Source organism: Amblyomma americanum, chromosome 7, assembly GCF_052857255.1.
Source record: "Amblyomma americanum isolate KBUSLIRL-KWMA chromosome 7, ASM5285725v1, whole genome shotgun sequence".
Taxonomy (NCBI): Eukaryota; Metazoa; Arthropoda; class Arachnida; order Ixodida; family Ixodidae; genus Amblyomma; species Amblyomma americanum.
Window position 1 is genome coordinate 74,196,597 of NC_135503.1, and position 15,423 is coordinate 74,212,019.

Here is a 15,423-nt window from a genome sequence, read left to right on the forward strand (position 1 = left end):
ACAAAAAAGCACATGACGGCTGAACGTGCCGCGCCGTCGTGTTCTTTCTCCTCCCACGTTTCTTCTCTGATTTTCCCTCTTTAGTATGATGTACAAATGTGCCGAAGTCTCCGCCTTAACACAGACTATGTAGGCAGCCGAAGTAATAATAACAATTGGTTTTGGGGGGAACGGAAATGGCGCAGTATATGTTTCATATATCGGCGGACACACGAACCGCGCCGTAACGGAAGGGATAAAGGAGGGAGTGAAAGAAGAAAGAGGTGCCGTAGTGGAGGACTCCGGAATAATTTCGACCACCTGGGGATCTTTAACGTTCTCCGACATCGCACAGCACACGGACGCCTTAGCATTTTGCCTCCATAAAAACACAGCCGCCGCGGTCGGATTCGAACCAGGGAACTCCGGATCAGTAGTCGAGCGCCCTAACCACTGAGCCACCGCGGCGGGTGGCAGCCGAAGTCCAATAACAGAAACTGGTGAAGGCGGCTTCGCGTTCATCAGCCAAATGGCCCGCTAAATTCTCGTGTGCGGATATCAACAATACTCTTAACTCGCATTTGAGGCTCTTGGCATGGGGGGAATAGAAACAACTCGATCAAAATATTAATAAATTGTGATGACCCCCATAATGCGCAGGTCCACATGGGACGGAGAGGCAAAGAGACACCGTATGGCTCAGTTTAAACAAACAGGTATATTCAATAATTACACATGATTAAGGTTATACATCAGAGGCTGGGGCGTCCGAGCTTACGTGTCGACGACTTCATGGGGGCGATGGAGTGGCTCCGGAGTTGGGCTCGAGCGGTTGCTGGCAGAATCTCCACGCCGTCGGGCTTCGGCGCTGAAGGCCCTCTTGGCGAACGATGTCGTCCTCAGCTCAGATTGGACTGGACTGCATCCGTTTACATGTGCTTTTAAGCACTTGATTAACAAAGGACTAAGGGCGGTTATTTCCAGTGGCCCGCCCAAAGCATCAATTCTCCAATCAAAAATAACATGCGAGATGGGGACAACCCCTTGGGTTGGGCTTAGCCTCGAACCCAGAGTCTGTTAACAATACAAACTAAATAAACAACAAAAACGCCACCACTCTCTCTCAAGTGAGAGTATACACAGGCTCTCTCTTCGGAGCTAATCCTTGCCTCAGGCATGCATACCGCCTCCCACCATCGGTCCGCGTCGCTCGTCAACAACAGAGGAGGGGGCGAAAGGGCCCACAATGCTGCCGCGCTACCGACGGCGGGACACAGCTAATAAGCATGAATGGGTTCGTCTGTTGCTCCGGGAAACCAGACTAAGGGTCGCCCCTGTCTTCCCACATTCTTGGCGAGTCTTGCCTGTCCGCCATGACAGGTGTCCGTCACGGCCATCCTGGGAATGCGCTTTTGTTCACTAGCGCCTGTCTTTCCACATTCTTGGCGAGTACTGCCTGTCCGCCATGACAGGTGTCCGTCACGGCCCTTCTGGGAATGCGCTTTTGTTCACGAGGCACGGCGGGAAGCTGTGGGTGCCTTCCCGGCGATAGCCCACGTCGTAAGGGGAAGGAGGGGGGGCTAGGGCTTTCACTTGGGCGCACAAACATACCACCGCATCGTGGTCTCGCCCCCCCTCACGTGTTGAGTCCGAGGGAAAGAATGTTGTCTTCGCGGTAGCGCATAGCGTCGGCTGTGGTACGGCGCGCTCTGGATCGCTGACAGTTCCCTTGTCCTGGAATGTGCCCGGGAGGGCCGCCCCTGAAACCGCCACGCCAATTGGGGAGGATAAAGCCTGTTTCCCCGCTGCGGCGGCGGCGGATCCGGTTGGGTCCGGTTGGGCTTAAACCACTTCGTTCTGGTTGTCACTCTCAACGAGCATGGCTGGGTAATTGATGATGCCTGTCATCTGGGTCTCCGTCTACGCCGCGCCGTCGAACGTGGATCCTCGTAGCACACACAAGGAATGTACCTCGTAGCACACAAGGAATGTCACACTCGCTCACCCTCCAGAAGAATGTTCTCCGAACATTTGAGTCCACGCAGCTCCCCTTGTCTTTCTGAATCGCCTCGCACAGTGCGTCCGACAAAACACTTTTCGCTGCACTCAACACCACTGCACAACACCATATGCCTCCGCTGTCATAACTGGCGTCTCCAGGGGCAGCACTGATCTTCTTTTACAGATAACCATGAAACTCAGCACCCAAGCCTCTCCTTTCTAGTCCAAACTGGACGAAATAAATTTACCACAGTTACAAAGGAGCTCCCACTTCTAGCACGATCACGGCACAGACAAAAATATAGATAACGAAAGGAAGTAGGGCAGGTTCTGCATGCGCTCCGCATGCTCTCCTGTGAAGGTGTTACTTAATGACAGAAAGGTTTAACTACCAACTCCGATAACTTAACACATAAGCACATAGCAATGTTATGAGCTGCGGCATTACGCAATTCTAACCAGTTCACAACTCCGCTCTGTTTACGCCATTAGTCCGACTTAGCTTTCCGATTTCGCAGCGGATATCGGCCTTCATGAGTCATACTAAGTAAGTCTGCGCCCCTTTGTCTGCTTTGGGACTCGCGAGGGCTCGTGGCAGGAGCCTCTCCTGGCGTTATCTGCGCTGCAACCTCGCGCGCTTCTTCTTCTTCTTCTAGCAATGCATGAAGTAAATCCGGTGGCATTCCGGCCGTCACCTCTGGCGCCTGCCGAACAAATACTGAACCGGTGCCGACTTGAGGCGATTTGCGTGTATCCTTATCAAACGCCGGTTCACGTCTCGGACTCTGAAGTTTACCGGAGAAAGCTTCTCGACAACCTCGCACGGTCCTCTCCACTTCGTCTGGAACTTACGAGCTAGCCCAATCTGCCTTTGGCAGTTTTCAATGTACACGCTGTCCCCCACATCAAACGGCGCGTCTCTAGCACTGCGATCGTGCACCTCCTTCCTGCGCTTCGCCGCTTTCTTTAAGGACTCCTTTGCGATGTCCCTCGCCACTTGCAAGCGCGATTCTAGCTCAACCTTATAGTCGTCCAGTGAAGCGTATGGGACACGACGGGAGCCCTCTGGCACTTCACTAGGCTGGTCCGGGTCTCGGCCGTAGAGAAGAAAGAATGGCGATTCGCCCGTGCTCTCGTGTGCTGCGGAATTGTAGGCAAACATTGCATACGGGAGCCACAAGTCCCAGTCCCGCTGGTCGCGCGAAACAAAATGTGACAGGAACCCGGCCACGGTTTGGTTCAGTCGCTCCACCGCGCCGTTGCAAGCCGGATGGTACGGTGTTGTCTGCTTCTTAGCGATCTTAAGCAGCTCGCAAACTCTCCTCATTAGCTGCGACACGAAGTTCGTTCCCCGATCTGTCAAGAGTTGCCTCGGGGGTCCATGTCGGAGCACGATCTGTTCGACAAATGCTCTTGCAACCGTGTCTGCCTTCTGATCTGGAAGTGCTACCGCTTCCGCGTATTTTGAAAGGTGATCGACAAATACTAAAATGTACTTGTTTCCAGAAGTGGTCGTGGGCAAGGGGCCCATTATATCCATACCTGTCCGCTCGAAGGGAGCCGAAACCTCAGGGAACGGCTGAATTGGAGCTGGTCTTCGTCCCTTGGGTGTTTTTCTTTCGAGACAGGAATGACACTTCGCACAGTAGTCTCTAACATCCTGTCGCATGCCACTCCAAAAGTACAAACGCTCCACACGCCTGCGTGTCTTCGCTACGCCAAAATGACCGGCGCATGGCGCATCGTGAAACGCGCGAAGAACCCTTTCTGTCCACGACCGAGGTATGACGACTCTCTCCCAAGCGGTTTTCTCTAATCTCCCTTTCCTGGTTGGCCTCGTGCGCCGACACAGGGTGCCGTCTTTGTCAATGAAATAACCTAGCTGTTCGGGGTGAGACGGTGCGCCCTCTAAGCTTTCGATTATTCGCTTCAGGTCAGGATCTTTGCACTGCTCTGTGCGTAATTCGGCGGGGTCGACTACGGGGACAAACTCATCTATAGCTGCCACGGCAGCTGTGCGGCTGAGTGCATCAGCATTCAGATGTGTCTTTCCTGACTTGTGCTCAACTTCAAAGCAGTATTCCTGCAGGTGTAGATTCCATCTAGCGAGTCGCGAGCTAGGGTCCCTGACACTCATCACCCATTTCAGAGGATGGCAGTCTGTGACTAGCTTGAATTTGCGGCCGTAAAGGTAGCATCTGAAGTGCTTTACTGCCCAGACAACGGCGAGGCACTCCCTTTCCGTAGCTCCGTACTTTTGCTCTTTGGGGCTCAGCTGTCGGCTAGCAAAAGCAACGGGATGTTCTTTGCCATTGATAACCTGAGATAGCACGGCACCAACTGCGAACTTTGACGCATCTGTGGCCATAACGAAGGGCAAACTAAAATCCGGGTGGCGCAACAGCGGTGCACTCATTAGCTTCCTTTTCAGGGCCCCAAAAGCATTCTCCGCGTTTTCGTCTCAGCGAAAGGCGACATTTTTGGCTGTTAAGGCGGTGAGCGGCTTAGCGAGCTTGGCGAACTCCTCTATGTGCCTTCGGTAGTAACCGATCAGGCCGAGAAACTGCCGGACCTGGCGGACGCTAGTCGGGGATGGAAAATCCGAGACACACCTTAGTTTCTCAGGGTCCGGTCGCACGCCGTCAGCTGAAACAACGTGCCCGAGGTATTTCACCTCGTTTTTGAGGAATTGGCACTTAGAGGGCTTCAGCTTGAGACCCGCTGCTCTTAGTCGCACCAAAACCTGCTCAATATCGCGCAAATGGTTATCAAAACTGTCACTGTATATGATAATGTCATCCATATACACGAAGCACAGCCTCCCCAGAAGACCTGCCAGGATAACATCAGCGGTTCTCTGCCAGACAGCAGGGCTGTTGGCCAGACCCATCGGCATTCTTTTCCATTCATAGTGCCCTGAGGGCGTGTTGAATGCCGTTTTCTCGGCATCTGCCGGATCCATTGCTATCTGCCAGAATCCCGCCGCCATGTCCACTACCGTGAAGTACCTGGCAGAGCCCAGCTGAGAAAGCGTCTCCTGTATATTGGGGATGGGGTATGGATCGATGCGAGTTACGGCATTTAGTTTGCGGTAGTCCACTACCAATCGATACGAGCCATCTGGCTTTTCCACCAATAGTGCTGGTGCTCCCCAGGGTGACTTTGAGTGTTCGACAATGCCGCGATCAATCAGGTCCTGCACCTGTCGCTCTATCTCCTCACGTTGGGAGTAAGGAATCCTGTACGCACGCTGGTAAACGGGCGATGAAGTGCCGGTTTCTATCCTGTGCTTTATAACGCCACAGCAGCCCAAATCCAGGTTGGACGCGGCGGATACTTCCGAGTAGTCGTTCAGCAAACCAGCCAGAGCCTCCCTCTCCCTGGATTTTACGTGAGAAAGATCGAACGACACCTTTGGAGCAGCCGAAGAACTAGCATGCTCTACAGTTGCGAGTACCGTATCGGTGGGCTCACGTTGCTCTATCGCAGAGGTGAAGAAAGCCAATGTTTTGTTCTTGGGAAGGCTCAGTGGCTGCTGGCTACAGTTAACCACCCGTAGGGGCACTCTGTGGGCGTCATTAACTGTCACGAGGCACGCGGCTGCCTTCAGGCCATTGCTGAGAGAGTCGACCGGCTCAAGCACTCCCACGGCGCCGCTCTCTACATCTAAAGGCACAAACGCGTACAAAATGTGCTCCGACCAAGGAAGGACGACCGCCTCCTCGACCAGCCGGACGGCAACCCGCGAATATACCTTCTCCAATGATCCCACTGTTTGACGGGTGTCAATATCAGTAATGCGAATCTCAGCCCCTCTCCTGTTCAAAAACGGAACTTTTGAGCCGCCCGCATTAACCTCTTCCTCAGAGAATGAGACTACTACCTTCCCTTTTCTCAAAAAATCCTGCCCTAATATACCTGACACTCCGTTTGGCAGAGACACCGTGTCCGGGCATACGTAGCAGGGGTGCTCCAATGCAATTCCACCGAGAGAGAAGTGTAACCGGTAGAGTCCACTTATGCCAAGAGGATCCCCCGTTATGCCTACAAATTTGGTTGCCATACCACCAGACGCTTCCAACACCTCGCGGTCCCCCTTCCTTCGAAGCGTGTTAAAACTGCTCTCCTTAAGCAATGTCACCTTTGACCCCGTATCTATCAACAATTCCATGCAACAACCATTTAACTTGCAACGCACAACAGGGCATGCCTCGTCGGCCACACAAACTACCACCACCTCATCATCCACTGCTCCCTCCCCACGCTCCTCAGGCTGGGGAGGACTAACTAGTTTTTTGTCTCGGTATCTGGAGCCCCGCTGTAGGCTTGCTTAGGGCGTGTCTCGCCTGCTTCTCTTTGTGGCTCCCCACGGCGCACGTTTTGGCAGAACCTGGCGATGTGTCCGCGACCCTGGCAAGCGAAGCATACGATTTCTTCAAAATCTCGCATACCGCGCCTGTAGCTTTGTGGCGGTCTCCGGTTTCCAGCGAATGAGCGCTGTTGAGCGCGCGCTTCAACCTGGCGTTCTACCTGCTGAGATAGCAGCTGTTCTAAGCGATCTAATCGCTCTGTCAAGAGAGCAACCTCAGGGTTGAGCACCGCTCTCTCTATGACGCGCACTCTCGCTGCGGCTGTCGTTAACGCCTCATTTCGTTCCTCATCCAATGCGGCCTCCACGGCTTGGTCGAAATTGCTCGGCTTGCGCGAGAGCACGAACCGGCGCACGGGGTCTTGCAGACCAGCCACGAACAAAGCGGTCATTTCCTCTTTAAGTATATCCTCCGCGTATTTCTTCTTTAGCTGGTCTCCTTCCTCCTCCCTGCTTAACGTATCGCGCGCTAAGCGCTGAAGCCGCGACGCAAACGTTCGCACGTCCTCCCCTACCATCTGTACGGCGTCACGGAACCTCTGTACCCGCACGTGACGTGGTTCAGTGTCGAAATGCTCAAACGCGAGCTTCTTAAATTCCGCAAATGATTTTGTGGATTTTACTTTTTCGTCTCGCCATGCAAAATCATGAGCAGCTCCTGCCATCTTACACCTCGCCATTCCCAGCATTTGAGCATCGGACCATCCCCCCATTTTCCCAATCTCTTCTAGCATGGAAAAGAAATCGCAGATTGGAACCCCTGTCTTATCTCCCGTAAACGTCGGAATGACGCTTCCTAATGCCAGCATGCTTGCTCCGAGCGACGGCTGTGGAGTGGGAGCTCCCTCAGATAAAGACATTTTTTTTTCAAGCCCTCCGGTGCCTCAAGCCTCTCAAATGGGGATAAAAGTCCCACAATCAGTCCCGTGATTCCCTTTTGATTACAATTTTGAAGTCATGAATGTCACAGCATTCAGAGGACATTTGCTTTTGAGACCCCACTTCTGACACCAGTGTGATTACCCCCATAATGCGCAGGTCCACACGGGACGGAGAGGCAAAGAGACACCGTATGGCTCAGTTTAAACAAACAGGTATATTCAATAATTACACATGATTAAGGTTATACATCAGAGGCTGGGGCGTCCGAGCTTACGTGCCGACGACTTCATGGGGGCGATGGAGTGGCTCCGGAGTTGGGCTCGAGCGGTTGCTGGCAGAAGCTGCACGCCGTCGGGCTTCGGCGCTGAAGACCCTCTTGGCGAACGATGTCGTCCTCAGCTCAGACTGGACTGGACTGCATCCGTTTACATGTGCTTTTAAGCACTTGATTAACAAAGGACTAAGGGCGGTCATTTCCAGTGGCCCGCCCAAAGCATCAATTCTCCAATCAAAAATAACATGCGAGATGGGGACAACCCCTTGGGTTGGGCTTAGCCTCGAACCCAGAGTCTGTTAACAATACAAACTAAATAAACAACAAAAACGCCACCACTCTCTCTCAAGTGAGAGTATACACAGGCTCTCTCTTCGGAGCTAATCCTTGCCACAGGCATGCATACCGCCTCCCACCATCGGTCCGCGTCGCTCGTCAACAACAGAGGAGGGGGCGAAAGGGCCCACGATGCTGCCGCGCTACCGACGGCGGGACACAGCTAATAAGCATGAATGGGTTCGTCTGTTGCTCCGGGAAACCAGACTAAGGGTCGCCCCTGTCTTCCCACATTCTTGGCGAGTCTTGCCTGTCCGCCATGACAGGTGTCCGTCACGGCCATCCTGGGAATGCGCTTTTGTTCACTAGCGCCTGTCTTTCCACATTCTTGGCGAGTACTGCCTGTCCGCCATGACAGGTGTCCGTCACGGCCCTTCTGGGAATGCGCTTTTGTTCACGAGGCACGGCGGGAAGCTATGGGTGCCTTCCCGGCGATAGCCCACGTCGTAAGGGGAAGGAGGGGGGGCTAGGGCTTTCACTTGGGCGCACAAACATACCACCGCATCGTGGTCTCGCCCCCCCTCACGTGTTGAGTCCGAGGGAAAGAATGTTGTCTTCGCGGTAGCGCATAGCGTCGGCTGTGGTACGGCGCGCTCTGGATCGCTGACAGTTCCCTTGTCCTGGAATGTGCCCGGGAGGGCCGCCCCTGAAACCGCCACGCCAATTGGGGAGGATAAAGCCTGTTTCCCCGCGGCGGCGGCGGCGGGTCCGGTTGGGTCCGGTTGGGCTTAAACCACTTCGTTCTGGTTGTCACTCTCAACGAGGATGGCTGGGTAATTGATGATGCCTGTCATCTGGGTCTCCGTCTACGCCGCGCCGTCGAACGTGGATCCTCGTAGCACACACAAGGAATGTACCTCGTAGCACACAAGGAATGTCACAAAATCCTAAAACTTTAAACGTGAATTAATACAGCGGCGAACACTTTGAGTTAGAGTACTGCAAACACAACAATCAAATAATGTTACACAGAATCCAATGACACAAAAGCGAAAGAAATCGCCACAAATTCTACATTACGGCACATACGGAACAGCCGGTTATCTCTTATTAAAATAGTGCTCAAGATTTTCTTGAAAGGCTGTCATACTGGTACTATGTAAAACATGAGTAGGCGGTTCATTCAACACCTTTATCACGCTACGTAAGAACAACAAAAGACGTCTGTGCGTGCGAAGTAAGGGCTTATTGTCATCTCATGACTCAATCGGGCTGTAACTTATGCAGGAGGAACTATTAGTCGCCCTATAACGTGCTATCCCTTGATCACAATGCATCTCGCGCACATGTCATGCTTCTCTCTCGCCTATTCTCGACGAAGAAAGTGAATGCAATTCCTTTGGAGTGCGGAGATGTGTATATATTCTGGAACCTCTTAATTATCATCTATTTTCGAATTGTTATCGAAGAGTGCTTGTATTTAACTGAGAGAAGACTAGCGAGAAATAGGGATTTTCATCGCGCGCCTTCATTTTCAAGGAAAAAATATATTGTTCTTCTTTCCTCAGCGTGTAAAACTGCATATTTTGACGTTTAAGCTGCTGCAGCGTGTACCGAGTTCATCTAACCTTTTCAAAAAAAAGGTAAATCATTTCTATATTAGTGGTACACATGCGTACCATTTTTTCACTGCGCTTTTATTTTGTGCAAGTAGTAATAACTTTATTCATAAAAATATATGGGTCGGTCTCGGTGTAGAGGTACTCATAAAATCTTTTGATGTGGTCTGTGGCTCTTGTGGCACGGTTGGAGCCCCTAGTCCAGGGTTGCACTGAGTCTTGCCGCCAGGTTGGCTTTCCAGACCAGTCCTGCCTTCTTGTGGCTATGTGGGGGGAATGTGCTCGATTTCTGCCACCCATATCGCGGGGGCACAGCTTGGAGCGGGGATGGGGAAAGGGGATGTGGGGAGGGGGATGTCCGCTTGCAACGCGCGCTGGTGGTCCGTGGTGTCTAGGAAGGCAGGTCCCCGCAGCAGCAGCAGCCACAACTGCGGAGGGGAGGGTGAACGGCACGCACTGGGAGTGGCGCGTGCACGTCGGGGGCTTGCAGGAGGCAGGCAGCCCATTACCCCGGACCGGCCGAAAGGCTAGGCGGAGGTGGGCGATGACTACAGCTCAGCCGGGTTGGCTGCAGGAGGCCACCACATGGCAGCGGATGAGGACCGCGGGGTAAACTGCTACAGGGTAGCAGCGCGGCGGGGTGCGCTAAGGAAAACCGCCGTTTCCGGCGGCGCGCAGGAGCTGTGGTTACAGCTGGGGCGCCAGCGGGCTGGCGCACAAGGGACCGGCGGCCGTGTCCAGGATGACGGGATGCGGGCCTGGTCGTACCGCCGGGGGCTGCGTCAGGACAGCAGCAGGGGGAGAAAAACGCTGGATACCGCCGTGGGAGACGGCGCGTCGGGGCCCCGCACGCACCAGTGCGCGCGGGGAGGGCATCAGGGGAGCCGCACTCCCGTTCAGGGCACCATGGCAGGTGTCGAGGTGGGGACCAGTCCTGCCTGGACCACCGGATCCTCACTGGAAAGCATCCTCTCCCACTGCTCCGCACTCGGGATTCTGTTTATTGCAGCCCCATTTGTTCTCTTTTCACACCACGTTATATGAATTAACCTGGCTTTATCCTCGCACCATGGGCATTTGCTGCTATATAGCCCTGGGTGGATCTTGCTTAGAATGTTTAGATTCGGGAAAGTTTCCGTTTGTAGCTGTCGCCAATAGACCGCTTCCAGTTGGTGGAGATTTTTGTGAGGTGGGGGATATCTAATCGTGACCCCCTTAGAGCAATTCAGAATTTCTGAGTATCCTAAGGGCACTTGTTCCGCGTCAGGCTGCACGAGGCTGATTTGGTTGGAGGCTCGGTTTGTAAGCTCTCGAGCTCTCCTATCCACCTCGGCATTCCCCGCGATGCCTGTGGGTCGCGGTACCCACATTATTATGTGTTGCAACTGTTTTTCCTTCGGCGGTAACTTGGGTGTCTTTAGGATGTGGAGCGCTGCCCCCCCCCCCCCCCCAATTTTTCCATTCATGTAGTTTCTGCACGCTGTTTGCGATTCTGTTAGAATTATTAGGGACCGTTGAGCACGGTAACCCTCTGCCGCCGCTAGGGCAATGGCAGCCTCTTCGGCCTCCTCAATCGTGCCATCCCTGATAGTTGCTGGCTATTTCCTTGAGTTCATGATTAATTGCCGTTGCAACCGCTCTATTTCTGTTATGTTGTCTAGTTCTTCCGTATGCAGCCGTATCCGTGTACGTAATGTTTTCTTTGTTTGCTAGGTTCTGTTACACATACTGTGCCCTAACCTCCCGTCGCTCTTTGTGCAGGTTGGGATCCATATTTTTGGGAATTGGTGCTACCCTAATTGTTTGCCGCAGTTCATCGGGTATTCGTTTGGATCTTTTTATCTCTGACAGTGCACCCTCGTAGCCACATCTTTTGAGCAGCTCTGTCCCTGCTTTGGTCTTTTTTAACCTCTGGAACTGAGCTACGAGTTGGGCCTCCCTTAGCTCCTCAAAGGTGTTATGCAGACCTAGAGCCATTAGCTTCTCCGTCCAGGTTGATTGGGGTAGCTGTAGCGCTGTTTTGTATGCTCTCCTAAGTATCGTGTCCGCTAGCTTTATTTCTGCTTTGTTGCAGTTGTAGTGCGGTATGCTGTATGTAATTCGGCTAACCACTAGGCTCTTCACAAGCTTAAGCGTGTCACCCTCCCGCATGCCGTGTATTTTCCTAGAGACGCTGGTTATCATGCGGGTGACCTGTGTCGCCGAGTTCTGTATTAGTTTGAACGCCTGCGTGCACCTTTGGTTGGATTGAATCCACATCCCTAATATTCTGATGGTTGTTCTTTCCTGTATGAGTTGCCCTTCTAGATAAACATTTATTTTAGTTCTTTTGTTTCCGGTGCGGATCGGTTGAGATTACCTCGCCAGACCCTTAGTAGTTCTGATTTTTCCGTCGAGCAAGCCAAGCCCCTGTCTCTAACATAATTTTCTACGCACGTTGCCGCAGCCTGCAGTTTCGCTTCCTTTTCGCTGAGTGAGCCCTCCGTGACCCACACAGTGATGTCGTCCGCATGCATTGTATGCCTTATGCCTTGTATGGTTTCTAGCTGTCTAACTAGCTTAACCATTGCTATGTTAAAGAGTATGGGTGAAATCACTGCCCTTGCGGCGTTCCCTTATTATGTGTTTGAAAGCTCTTGGTCCTGATTTCCCCGAGCCCTACTTTGGCCGTTCTATTTGTGACGAAAGCTCTTACGTATCCGCAGATTCTTTTCCCGCAGTTCAAATTGCCCAGGCCTGTTAGTATGGCTTCGTGGCTAACGTTATCAGAAGCTCTTTTTATGTCTAGGGCCATGATTATGCGTTCACCGCATCTGGGTACGTTGGTTAATATTTCGTCCTTGATCTGCAGCAGGACATCCTGCGTGGACAGTTTTGCCCTAAGTCCAAACATGCTATGGGGGTATAGCTCGTTTTACTCCATGTAATCTTGCACCCGCCTGGTTATAATTCTTTCGCATAATTTTCCCAAGCACGAGGTTAAAGATATCGGCCTCAGGTTTTATATTTGCAGAGGTTTACCTGGTTTGGGAATCATTACTATTTCCGTGTGCTTCCACTCTTTTGGAACAGTCTCTGATTCCCATAGCTTCTTAAAGTATTCGGTCAGCTCTTCAATCATTCCGTCGCTTAGGTTACGGATGAGTGCGTTGTTAATTTTGTCCGCCCCTACCGCTGTATTTCTTGTTGTGCTTCTAATTGCTGCGTAGACTTCTTTCCTAGTTATGGGTTTATCGAATTCTTGGTTTTCCTGTCCTAGGTAGTGTTCGGTGTACGCTGCTGGGTCGCTGTTGCCGAAGCATTTCTGCCTAACTTTTTCTATTAATTCCGAATCTGGTCCTTGAAATTGATGGACCAGTCTGTGGAACGCCTTATTGTTTTCGTTTTTGGTTTTAGTTGGATCGAAGAGGGCTCTGAGTATGTGCCACGTTCTGGCTGTAATTAGAGTGCCGCACAGCGAGTTGCTGAATTGCTGCCAATTCGTTCTCGCTAGCTGTTCCGCGTACTCCTCTTCCCTCTTGTTTACTTCCGCAATTTTCAGTTTTAGGTTCCTATTGTATCTTTGCTTTTTCCACCGTTTGGTGAGCGCCTTGCGTGTTTCCCATAGCCTAAGGAGTTTGGGGTCCACCTGGGGTGTCTGCTCTGTCCTATCTCCCTGGTGTAGCTGCGTTGTTTGTCTTTGAGCATCTTCCCCCATGCCTCAATCGAGTCTATTCCTTCGGTTGGGTTTTCTTTGCATGCCTGTCTGAACGCATCCCAATCCGTAATTTTGGCAGTGCCGATTCTCCGCCTGAATCTGCTTGCTGTAATCTGCGTGCTGATAATATAGTGGTCGCTGCCTAGGTTTTCATTTTATGCAAACAAACAACAGTACAACCAACGACGACTTTTTTGTGTTCTGCCATTTATTCAATATTTAAACAGTCAATTCGACATGATTTTATTTCTCGCTGAGAGGTCTTACAGGTGTTCTGTGTGTCTTTCCTGTGTATATTTCGACTGGGCGCAGTTTAGTGCCAAAAAAAGTGGCGGAAAAAAGAACCAATCCTGATGCTGAGTGTTTAAATTAATTAGTTTCTAAACCTACAGACAGTACGAGTATAGAATTTTAATTCGACGTTGTGGCCGTAGTTTTTTTACAACACTGTTATAACAATATATTTCATGCGGACAGCAATCTCCCTGAGCGGCTCGCGCGCGATATCCATCTCGGTAAGGAAGCACTGCAAATAAATATCGAGATTTTTGAGAAAAATATATGTAATGACAATTTTCAGGCACGCGCATTTAGGAAAAGGCTTCCGACCTCTTGTTTGAATAACGTGTAAACCTGGAGCTGAATGAAGAAAGGCAGCGAATGCACTGCTGAACAATTCATTTTGCATTGGGCAACAGCAGATGAAAGCGAGAAAAACGATTGTAAGCTTAGTTGTAGCGCTGCGATCTGACGTGGATATCTTCATAATTGCGAAAAAAAGCTTCGGAAAAAGAAAGACACGGATGCTAGCTTAGATTGGTGCTGTCTCGCAAAGCTCGGAATGAAACCACCATAGAAATATCTGTTCCTTGTAAATTAACTGAAAGGGTTTCTCGAGATATTATACTCCAGCTACCCATAAGTATGCCGATGAAAGTTTTAAAGATGCATTTTCAGGGATCCGCAATACCCAGACGTTATAGGATGTACCAGATTCGCATGAACATCTTCAACCGAAACAAGATGTCAAGTTGTAATGTACATTTGAAGCGTTAAATCATTGCACCACACAACTGGTAATAAAGGTTTGTGTACCACTGTTTATTTCGTATACAATGTTTCTTTCAATCGTCGAACGGACAGCCGTACAGAAACGTACGTACCACTTTTTAGTTCCTTACGGTGACAGGGGTACATATATGCACCATTTTTTTTATGAAAAGCAGCGCTTGAAATGATTGGAGAAATGAAATGAGCTTCACTGCTCCTTGCCTCTTCATTGCGTCGTCTCTCCAAGAGCGTAACAGAAGAGTCAGCTCCGTTTCTCACTGTTTCGAAAATGTTTTTCAAACCATGCGATTTCGCCGTTGTTACTTTCAGTACATCTTTGCACATTTTTAGATGACAGTGATCCCGTTGCGTGAGTTCCTAGTTTTAAAACACCGAAAGGAAGAAAAATAGGCGGTGATGTTTTTGATCAATGTTTCCTGGCTCTCACGTCAGTTCAAAAGTGGAAGCCACAGGAAAATAAAAAAGGGCGTTCATAAAGAATGAACGAACTCGGAACTCGAAAAGTCGGTACTACAATCAATGACATACATCGTGTGTCGTCATCGCCCCTCCGCATCAAAAATCCATCCGAGAACAACGAACTAGAACAGCGAGCGGAGTCTATTCCAAGATAAAACATCGCAGGAACGGAAGTTAAAAAGCTGACATTTAGAAAAATCTATCGATTGCTTGGCGCCGAAGGGTTTTGGCTCTGTCATAATTGTGCATCCTATCATTAGTGCGCCACAACAAAGGAAAGACGACCGGAAACGACGCGGTGGTGGCGAGGACGTTGATCTTATATTTGTGGTTGCGCTTCTTCTGTTGGCGTCGCCGCCAGATAAGACATGTGCGCTTCTAACACGGCAGCTTTTCGAGGCAGTGAACTTTTATTCTTCAAAAACATTAAACGTTCCCGTCCTCGATCTAGAGAACGTAGAAAGGGACAAGAAGTGAGTTAGTGGGCTAATTTATGCAGTTTAACCTGTGTTGCCACCTCTGAAAAACGGGTTGCAGAGGTTTAGATAACACTATTTTAGTCTTTTTGCATTCTAGACAAAGTGGACTTCATGTTGCGTTAAATACCAGGAGAACAAAACTTAAGCACCACTGTGACCTTGTTCTTTTCGCGTAAAAAAAGTAAAAAGGATAAAAGAAAAGCGACAATAAAAAAGAGGACAATATGATCACTGAAACGTGAAACCTGGTATGACGAAGCAGAGTAGAAATCCTAATTGTGTTATGAAACTACATCGATCAGTCTGCACATAAAATT